The following is an 11,409-nucleotide window of genomic DNA, read 5'->3' as shown; positions in this document are numbered from 1 at the left end:
CGCCACTAGTAAATGGCCGGTCAACCAAGTTCTTCAATGCCTCAAGGGGTTTAAGACAAGGTTGCCCGCTCTCCCCGCTTCTCTATGCCATTCAAGCCTCGGTGCTCAGTTTTCAACTAAACTGCTGTCAACAAATCCAATCTCTGCCTGGACTCAGAATGGTTCCCAACATTAAAGATATTAATCATGCCCAATTCGCCGATGATACCCTTCTGCTTGGAGGAGCGAGCATAAATTCCGCAAGATCCTTTAAGAAGGAGCTGGATATCTACAAGGAGGTCTCGGGTAGCAAGATAAACTATCTAAAAAGCACCATCTACAGCTGGAACTGCTCGGTCAAGGATCTCGCTGATATAGCCAGGCTACTAGAAATGAAAGGAATTCAGACCTGGGAGTTTTTCAAATACCTGGGGATCCCAATCTTCAAATCCATTCCTAAAGTGGCCCACTGGATGCCAATGCTTGACAAAATAAAACTCAGAATCCAAGCTTGGGGAGCCACCTGGCTGAACAATGCGGGGAAGATTATCCTGATGAAATCAGTGCTCACAAGTATGCCGCTTTATCATAACTCCATTCTGCTTGCTCCCAAAACTTTCCTCAGTAAATTGGACAGTCTGCTGAGAAGATTCCTCTGGGAAGGGGGGAAAAACAATGAAAAAAGACTTCATTTAGTCAGATGGGATACTGTTAAAAAGCCAACTCTGGAAGGAGGCCTTCACTTAAGAGATCTGGGAGCCCAGAATCTCTCCCTGGGCTCCAAAATACTATGGAGCATTGTTGATGGGAAGACTAGCTGGAGCAAGAAAGTGCTGTGGAAAAAATATTTCAAGGGACAGCGGCTGAGATGCTTGGACCAGCCTCCAAAAACACGTAAAGGCTCTCCGATTTTCAAGCTTTGCCTATCAGCTATGGAGCACTTCAGTCAAAATCTATACTGGATTCCAGGTAATGGGAAAAATATCAGAATTTGGGATGACCCAATCCTTGGTGATCAGTCATTAAACCAGGTAGACGGCCTTGCAAACATTAAAATATGGCTACAGTCAAACAATCTGAACACACTGTGGGACATCTCAACATGGACGGAGGATGCTGGAAGTAGGTGGGCTAGTTGGAATTTGGGAGAGGTCCCCCAACAGCTGCAGGTGGAAGCCAAGATTCTGTTAGACAAGCTTCAAGGGAAATCTCCAATTAAAGCATCAGCTAAAGACAAAAGAGGGTGGGGCTCCCTCTCAGGCAAATACACAGTTGCTGAAGGTTACAAAAGCAGGAAAGCGATCCCTAATGTTCCCCCTGATCCAGCTCAATGGAAATTCATCTGGGCCTTCCCCTCGCTGCCCAAAATCGACTTCTTCTGCTGGACGCTAGCCCACAACAGCATTCTCACTAGAGATATCTTGAGAAAACGTGGAATGGAAGGACCTTCCAGATGTCCACTGTGCATGTCCGAGGAAGAGTCCGCTAATCACCTGTTATTGCTATGCCCCTTTGCCCGTGATGTTTGGAGGGGAGTCCTGAGAACAGGAGCTGACAAAGTCGAGATCCCTGGTAATATTAACACCTTGCTTCACAACTGGACCTCCTTAACTCCGTTTGATCTCTCAAAAAAAAGCCTCCTCAAAACAGCCTGGATGTGGATACCTAAATTTACTTGCTGGAAGCTGTGGTTGGAGAGGAACAATAGAATTTTCAGGGATGAGAAATGTACACCGGGCAAAATCATAACTAAAATCCAAGCTTTACTGGGAGAAACTCTGGACACCAAACAGGCAATAAAAAATGAAGCTGATCTGGACAGCGAGGAGGAGATATGGCTCAAAGAACTGGTTCCACACTATGACACCAAGCCAATGCCCCTTGCAATCCCCCATGCGAATTGGGAAATCCGCCTGGAAGAACAGATGTTTATTAAATGGCGCTCTGTCCTGGAGGAACATTGCCTCTTCTTCGATGGGGCCTCTAAGGGCAACCCCGGGGCTGCGGGAGGAGGTGGGGTTCTTCTGAATCCGGATGGTTCCACTGAGCTCAGATATCAATGGGGACTGGGCATCGAATCCAATAACAGAGCTGAGGCTTTGGCTCTGTGGCAAGGGCTCAATCTAGCTCTCAAAAGGAACATCTTGAAGCTGTCAGTCTTTGGAGACTCCAGGCTAATCATTCAAGCTCTGAATCTCAACACAATCCCCTCTCAGGTCCTCTTAGCCTCCATTTTCAAGAAAATCAGGCTTATCCTACCTCTGTTCCAGAAAATAAATTTCTTTCACATTCTGAGGCATCTGAATGATCAAGCGGACCTTGAAGCCAACTTGGGCTCCATTCGAGACAGAAGATCCCTGTTAGTCAATTCCGACGAGGAAGACTGCATCATTCCTTAATCCACTGTTTTCGATTTGCCCCCATTTAGTCCTCAACGCCTAGCCTCAATATCAGTGATCTCATTCTGTTCAGAAAGCCTGTTCCTATCTAAAAAGCAAAGACCGGGTAACAGGGTATTAATTTGACTGAAGTAGTCTTTCAGATTAAAAGTCTTCCACCCAGAATCGATATTAAAGATGAAGGCTCCATTTCAGACCATACTAATGGATTTCTACTATGGTTAGCGCCTCCCGCCGGTGCCCAGGTTCGGACGTAGATGCGATACCATTGTCGCTCAAGCTTTCAGTTGTGATGATTAAGGAACAGGGATGCAGAAGGACCGGTAGGAAGAAGGCTCAAGGAAAGGTTAACGCGGACTCTGTTTTCATGAAGGACAGCCATCATTTCAAGCCTGAGCAAGACCAAAAAGAGTCGGGCGTAACGCATCCCTGTCATCTGGCAACCCGAGGATTGATATCTCCTGGATCTGGTTCAATAGAGAGATACGCTTCTGTGCATTAGCAATGTCAACTCAGAATCTGTTGTAATGTTCAAGCACGCGGCAGCTGGTTTGCCGCCCTAATTCCAATAACCGTTACAGTCTAAAAAAAAAACAAAGGTGCTTTAATGGCGGGGACTTGACTAATTGAGCTAACCTTCGTGGATTAAAATTTGGACCATTTCTCAATTTGTTCATGTCATCCTTAAGCAAAGGCCATGCTAATCTTCTCTATATTGTTCCAATTTTGTTAGATGTCTCCAAAGGGACACAAGAAGTTGCGTTTTATTTTAATAAGCATTTTACTTAATCTTACATTTGTTTAATAAAATATTTTGAAAAAGTTTTGAAGGTTATTTTAAGTAGTTATGAGCAATATATAAAATTGTTATCTCTGCTTTAAAGTTTTGGAGGTCATGAGTTCCATTCTTTTGATTTTCTTGGGGTTAGGCCTAGTAATCAAGGCTAACTGTTTACCTTGTTTACTATCCATGGATCATGGAAAAGTATTTAGAAGAATTTTCAAACTATGTCATTATACATGAGATACATTACTATGTTGGTGTGTAGCAAGTGTTGCATGAAACATGACTTCCAACATAGATTCCAAAGTAAATGGCAAGATTACATTGTCAACTTTTATAAACAAAATTTAATTTTATTATTTAATTCACAATTATACTTAGAGGAGGGTGGATTAGTATAATGACAATTTTTACTTATTTAACCATTTGAACAACATAAAAAATCAATATCATAAATTGAACAACACAAGATATACATGGAAACTCTTATGGGAGAAAACCACAAAACTTCTTTATATGAAATATCTTGTAGGCATTAAACTACTATTACTACAATTTGTAGGAAGCAACCTATAGGAGACACCAATCCCTTTTTTTGCTTTGCAGGAACCAACCTACAAGAGACACAAATCCCCTCTACTTCTTTGTAGGAACCAACCTACTTCACTTAGTTTGTTTTCTTCTTCACAATTCCTATTAGCTTCTTCTTCTTTCACCGATTCTTCTTGCTGCTACTACTTTCACCTAGCCTATTAGTTGCTTGGACCTTCACCAAGTATACTTGTTGATTCTTTCTTCACCAAGTGTACTTCTCCCAAAACTTGTTGCTTTTTGCTTTTTACCAAGAACAAACTTTCACAACATGTCACATATTCAATTTTGAAAACCTAGTTTTGAAATTTATACCACAAGCACATAAATATTTATTTTATGTCTGCTCCATATTTCATAGCCTACAACATCTCAAAAAGAGACCTATAAGAAAAAATGACAAGATAGCCTATTTGGAGCATGTTTAAGGAGCATTTAGGAACATTAAATTCAAATAATATCCCTGGAATTTATAGTCAAAGAAGGTTTGAAATTTCTATCATAGGTACCTTAATATCTCTCCTCTATCCCCTCCAAATTTCATAGTCTATAATATCACAGAAAGAATGTTATAGAAAAAATTATCAAGCTAACATGTTTGAAGTAGATTTCAAGAGCATTAAGGAAGCCTAACTTCCTTAGAGCATACCTCTAAAATTATAAAATCAAAGGTATAAAATTTGAAACATAGGTAAATAATCATAATTTATTTGTATCCTTCAAGTTTCATGGTATGACACATCCTAGAGAAAATGTTACAACAAAAAATCGAAGCTGACCTTTTTTATGAGTATTTGAGAGGCCTAACTTCCTTAGACTATATCTCTGAAATTATAGCAAACTAAGGTATGAAATATTGTTCTAGAATAAAATTTATAATGAAAATTTCAAGATGACTATTTCACCTCATAAGTCACACTTTTTCCTCCACTTTTAGACTCTAAGAATCACCCCAAAAATTGTCTCCTCTTGTGACCTTAGATATCTCCTTGCTTCGAATGATTCAAATGATTCAAATGAACTCATCTATCCTTTATTTATAGTATTTATGTAGAAATTTTGAATAATAAACACTTATTCACAAAGATTATACCGATTATACACGACTGTGGAATACATGCATAATACATAACCTCCTCTACGTTGATCATCAATTTAGCAGCATTAAAATCAATGAAACATCAATCGCATGCACACATTAACACAGTATGTAACCTGGGGAAAGCTTACAGCTGAAAACCCCACACTATTTGTATATTATAATGATTGATAACATGTAACAATACATAGTACAATACTCCTCACAAGTACTCAGTACTATCTCCACCTGTTACACACAAAACTAGCTCAGATCCGAACAAGTCACAGGTTCAAATCTCCTCCGCTGCTTTTCCTGCCTCCACTGCACAATCCAAAGTGAAAATCACGTGAGCACAAGCTACAATTACCTTGGTATTGGCCCACACTGCGCAGTCCTCATTGGCATAACTCAATCCCATTGATTGTGCAAGATCTCATGCACAACTATAGTCACAACTGATAGCAATCTCAACCTCTAACACCTGTCTCCACTGAAATGTACATGCACTGAGTTAACTGATGTATTCTTCAGTTGCTTTATGAGTTAATAATTAGTGAATTAATTAATATTTAATTCACATCACTCATCACTAGTGTATTCTTTAGTTAGACTAAAATGCAACTAGTTCAACCACGTCAAACTGAACACAACTCCATCAACTCCACAATCAACTCCACCGAAACTCAACCATATGAGTTCTAACTAAAATCCTGTAGGCAATAGCTCAACTGAGCCATAAGAAAAGCATATTTCCTTCTGACAGCTGCATGTGCCACATTTGTAGCTCAAATTGAAGTGCTCCAAGAGGATAAGATAATGTTTATAGTCCAAATATTATTATGAGACAATAATATTTGACTATTCTATTTTTAGCCTGGAAGTCTAAAAATAGAAACCTGCCCATATGTCTAAAAATATAAGTCCATCTATTTTTACCAACATGACCAATCATCCACAAATAACATATTGCAACTCATAGACCATGATCCATATGTCTAAAAATAGACTTTGCGCCAAAAATAGCCTGCGGGCCCACTTAGTGAAGGCGACTCCTTTCCACTAAGCTCCATCATCTTGTTGCATTTTCAACAATTTATATGTTCACTTATGGGTCCAACTTGTAAAACTGGTTGGGTTAGCCTGCTTATACTTTGGTTGGACCATCTTGATGAAATATTTCATATATCCTCATTCCCATGGATTTAGAGGAGGTACCATATACCACTGGAAATATCTTGGAATAATATTCCCAACCATATGACATATGCTCTAATTTGATCTATGATATTAGAGTAAAAGTTCCTTCCAAGACAAGGTATCCAAATTTGGCATCAAAAGTCCAAAAAAAATCTTGCCAACAATCTTGATTTTCCAATCTTTATCTTGGACATATGTAGTCTCCCCTTGCCTTTGACATCATTGAAAAAAGTATTTCCAATAATATCCCTTTTTTTCATTGATGGAAACCCTTAGTCAATTTTTCAATAATAGTAAATAACTCCTCTTGTCTATAATTTCCTTATGCATGTAACTTCTCCCCCTTCGACATTAATGAAAAAGGGATCCTCCTCATAAATTTGTGCTTCTCCTTATCTGTAAATCTTATTTTCTATGCAAATTTTCTTAGTGTCTCCAACTCTTCCTTTATTTGAAAATTCTCTTAGTGAATCCAACTTGTCCCCTTGTTTATTATCTCTCCTTATGTCTACATATTCTCCCCCTTTGAAATCAATGGAAAGGGGATATTTTTACTTTTGGATGTAATTTATCCCTCTGAGATCTTAACAAAAGAACAATTACTTCCTCCATTTGCTTACTTATCCTTTGTCTACAATTAGGATTCCCTCATCAAGGATGTGTCTATATGTCCCTCCATTCGATTACTTCTCATTTTTCTATAATTAGGATCCCCTGTCAAGGATGTATCTATGTGTCCCTCCATTCACTTACTTCTCCTTCATCTACAATTAGAATTCCCCTATCAAGGATGTGTCTATATGTCCCTCCATGCAATGTTTCCTCTTTTGTAGCTCTTCTCTTAAGGCTTTTCCTCTTGGTCTTAAGCTTTTTTTTTTTTTTTACAAATTAACTCTTTTTGACATTAAAGGGCTACTCGCCCTGAAATAACACTTCTCCTTATTTTCAACTCTCCCCTTTTTTCTTTTCTTGTTAATTGAATTTTACCATTCACTTCACTTTCAACTACTAATTCACTTCTTGAAAAAAATCCCTTTCATCATCCTTCTCATGTAGCTAAATCTCAAAAGTTACCATATTCTTAGTGTAGCCTGAGGTGTTGTTGTCTCTCACTTATCTTATATTTTTCTTTTATTAATGAGCTATTAGGGATATTACTCCCATAGAGTGGTTTTTCTTTATATTAATTTTGTTGAGGACATATACATTGTCTGGAAACGTCATTTCATTTTCTACTAATCTTTCTCAAACCTATTTTCTTATTTCACATCCTTTAGAATGGAATGTGAGATCATACTCTTGAACAACCATTTAAATTAGGCTCAACATATTATGCTTTAGACCTTCAACCCATAGAACATTCTGAATTTTTTCCTTTCCATCATCAAAGACTAATTATGCATTTTCCAATTATCCTTCTTGAATCATTATCTCCAAGGCTTATGCTTCCTCATTTGACTTATTTTAGAGATATAAATCTAATTTTACCTCCTATCAGATTCCTTGAACACACAATATCTATACCATTTTATATCCTTGTTTTGAATGCATAGAGCTAAAACACATTCATCCTATGTCTCTTTCCTCCTTATCCATACTTTTGTTCTTTGATTTCCATTTCTAACAACATATTCTTCTCTCCTTTTATTTAATGTATACAATCTTGAGCTTTGTGCCCGAAATTATTAACTTGAAACATTAAACATGATTTAATAAGGGCGAAAATCAATTGTAATTTCTAACATCATTCTCATTAAAACTTCTAGGATTTTTGCTCACACATCCATTCCTTGAAATATTATATGATCCTCTACTCCTCTTCCTCATATGGTCATTTCTTACATATGCCTTTTAATATATTCCCTTATGACCAAAATTATGACGTGAGAACCAATAGCCATAAAATAAATGTTGATACTTGGAAGTAAAATCCTTCTTGGGGAAATTGTTCTTCTGAATCCATTCCTAGGTCTCGATTGGCCTTCACTTCCTTGTCTAGTGTTTTTTTTCTTTTATTTCAGGATTAGATATATATTTATCCTCTCCTTCTTTCTTGCTAATGTTTTCTTTGATAGATCATTTCAGCAAATTAGCATAGCTTTTAGGTTCCTTTTTGCATTTCCCTTTTGATGATAGTGAGCTCAATTCCCCCTTAGAAATTTCATGATATCTAAGACCTATTTTAATAAGAGGAGATATTTGGAAAATGATAATTTTATCTAATGGTTCAATCCATTTCACAAACTTTAATTTTACAATCAACTCAACAGTTTCCTTCTCTAAATTCTTTCTTAATGATACAACCTCAGTTTCTAGATTCTCACAATTTCTTTCCTTTTCTTTCAACTAAATTATCAGAGTATCCTCTATTTTATTAGCCTCTTCTAGTTAAGCCTTCAAGAGAATAATTGACACTTCATCAAAATCATGATTTTTCTTTTCATATTTATGTAATAGATCATTTAACTCTTTATTCATTCTTCTGAGTCTTTTTTTCTTTGAAGGCTTTGATAAGTTCTCCCTCAAAATATACTGTGCTATCAACATCTTCTTCCTCTGAATCTGATTTATTTTTCTCAGTGTAAAGAGCCTCCATGGTCATGAGTAGGATTTATTTTTGTAGTTATCATATGCATATCTATTACTTTATTCAAATAAGCCACGTATTTCATGTTCATACTTATAAGATTTACTCTTATCTTCATGTTCTTCTTTATCACTACAATTTTCCAAAATTCGATATGGACATCTAGATGTTGTTGATGGGTGAAATGGAAATGTTAATTGCTCAAGATTTTTTGAATCCTTGGTGGGATAAACCAAGAAATATGGAAACATTACTTGGAATTTACAAACTTATTTTCATATGTTACAACTTCGAAGTAACTACCTAATAAATAAATACAGCTAACATCAATATGTCTATCCTATCTGTACATATATATATATATATATATATATATATATATATCTATAGATATATATATATATATATATATATATATATATATATATATATATATATATATATATATATATATATATATATATATATATAACACAAATAACTATCACAGATCTAAAAAAATAAACAAAATTAAAGTGATTGACAGATGGTAAATTTACAAATATAAAACACAAAACATATATGACAAATAATCAAAACATGTAATCACGGTCACGAAGAATAAAATTCAACAAAAAATTCACTGTGTGTCAGAAGTAGAATTCTATTAATAGAAGAGATGTTATATGTGATACAAAAGATATTGTAATCAAGAAAGTAATGAAAATAAACAATAGAAATAGGACATGGGATGGTAAGATAATAAATATATCCTTCATTGAGTGTATTTGAAAATATTGTTTAGATATAATAAACTCAAACTCAACATATTAAAATAATATGTGACAAGAATCACCTTTACAAATGACTATGTCTATGAACCATATAAGTTAAATGCAAGAAATAAAGAATAATAGATAAACCTTATCCTTGTTGCAACTGGATCAGTAAATTATTTTGGACGTTGGTGCACTACTGCACAAAATTCTAATTATTAGTATGAAAAATATACAATAGTTATAATATCATCAATGAACAAAGTGAAAAATACCTTACTCAACAAGTGAGACTTTCAGACCTCAATTCATTGCTACTATTTAAAAGAAGCCTTGTAACAATATTTCTATGAGATCCAAATATCTAAAAGATACAATGAATTATCCCAAAACTAAAGTAATCAAAATAGGTCATACCATACTCTATGTAAAGTTATGTCCCATTTTCCTTCCTCAAGCAAGTATTTGTAGTCAAACTTCCTTTGAGACGATTATGCAACTGTTTTATTTTACTTTTGCATAGGTTAATGCCAAGATAACTTGGATAGGTAAGGAGGTTTTTTTTTTTAAATGTTGGGATCCTAATAAATATGAAACATCTGGTGACTCAAAAGGAAGGGAGGACCCAAATTCATAACCATATTATACCATCATACTTGATAAAAAATTTGAAATCATGCATGAAACCCCCTTATTCTCTCCACATAGGCATGCATCAGATAATATTCAATTATCAAAATTGATTCTCATTTAATAATCACAAAATATATATAATATATCCAAAAAATAAATATCTAATGTAAATAAGAATATTAATATGAGGAAAAATGGAGCGCTTGCGGTTAAGCTTCTACGAAGGGATTGGATGAGGGTTTTTGGGTACTACGTGACTCTACAGTAACCCCGCGACCTAGTTTGGTTTATACTTGACGACATCCCAAACGCTTAGGACAATCTATGGTCCCATCTACCGTATATCCTGTTAACCTGTCGGGGGCTTAGGATTATCTGTGGTTTTGTTTATTTACCTCCTGTTTTACGACCCTGTTCGACTGTTACTTCTGTCATTATCTCAAGATGTTCGCTACCATTTCGCAACATCTGTTACCAGCATTTCTGAGGTTTCCTCCGTTTCTAGGTGCAGCTGTCAACATGGATGACCTCGATGTCGTTGATTATTTAGAAGATCCGTTGGAAGGGGTCTCCATCTGGTGGTCCATGTACTCCGCATCTGTAGGTATGTATAGCTCTGACTTCTCTGGAAATTTTGAGTCTTTTTCTCATGTTGAACCATCACAGCCTCACGTCGTTGTTCTCCCAGATGAACTGCCCACTTGGCTGTCGCTCTCTATGCCTCCATCTTCCCCGGCTACCCTGGGTTTCGTCTCAACCTGTTTAAACCCTAACCCTGGTTTGGACCCTCCCATTTCTGGAGTGCCACCCTGACAGGTTAACCCACTAGCTGCTTTTGCCAGTATTGAACCCTCATCTGTCGGAAATCCTCACCCGGCCACCTCCATTCCTCTCTCTGGAAGTTTCACCTCTGTTCTGCCACTCGCTGGATCCATTTCTTCCGCTGCTGGGAACCCTAACCCCTCCTCAAATAACCCTAACCCTACTCCTGTTTCTTTGGGCCCTAATTTGGAGAAGGCGTCATTTCAGTCACAACATTTGGTGGCCAAGAAGAAATACAAGTGTCATAAGACCAAGGCGGATGACATTATCCTCCGTCTTGAGGAAGACATATAGTGGGGAGAAACGATGGATTTCACAGACAGGGTTCTGGTGGGCCGCATCAGAGGCAGGAATTACACGGCGGCCCAATTGAAGAATTGGGCAGCAGAGGTTTGGGGGCAACATTTGGTGGACATCCCATTCATTCAGACCTTTGTGAGGGGATGGTTTGCTTTGAGATTTGCACGAGCTGACCATACCAACTGGGTTTTGTCTTCCTATTGGCATTTTGAACACGCACCTGTTCTTTTGAAATGATGGATGCCCCTTTTCGACCTGGAGACTAAGCAAATTGGCGTTGG

The 11,409-nt window shown here is 36.9% G+C and overlaps 1 non-coding gene across 1 annotated transcript; it reads right to left on the bottom strand.

Annotated features, from left to right (window-relative positions):
• Positions 1-3,024: 3,024 nt before the first annotated feature.
• LOC149254471 (U6 spliceosomal RNA) lies at positions 3,025-3,127 on the bottom strand. The gene has a single exon (XR_016267596.1). It is a non-coding gene; the product is annotated as a U6 spliceosomal RNA (small nuclear RNA).
• Positions 3,128-11,409: the final 8,282 nt, after the last annotated feature.

The sequence above is a fragment of the Pinus tabuliformis genome, chromosome 7 (genome assembly GCF_031772625.1).
Source record: "Pinus tabuliformis cultivar Carrire ecotype Pingquan chromosome 7, CPIR1, whole genome shotgun sequence".
Lineage (NCBI taxonomy): Eukaryota > Viridiplantae > Streptophyta > Pinopsida > Pinales > Pinaceae > Pinus > Pinus tabuliformis.
The sequence above is the reverse complement of the archived record's forward strand: the minus strand, read 5'-3'. Positions and strand labels throughout refer to the sequence as shown.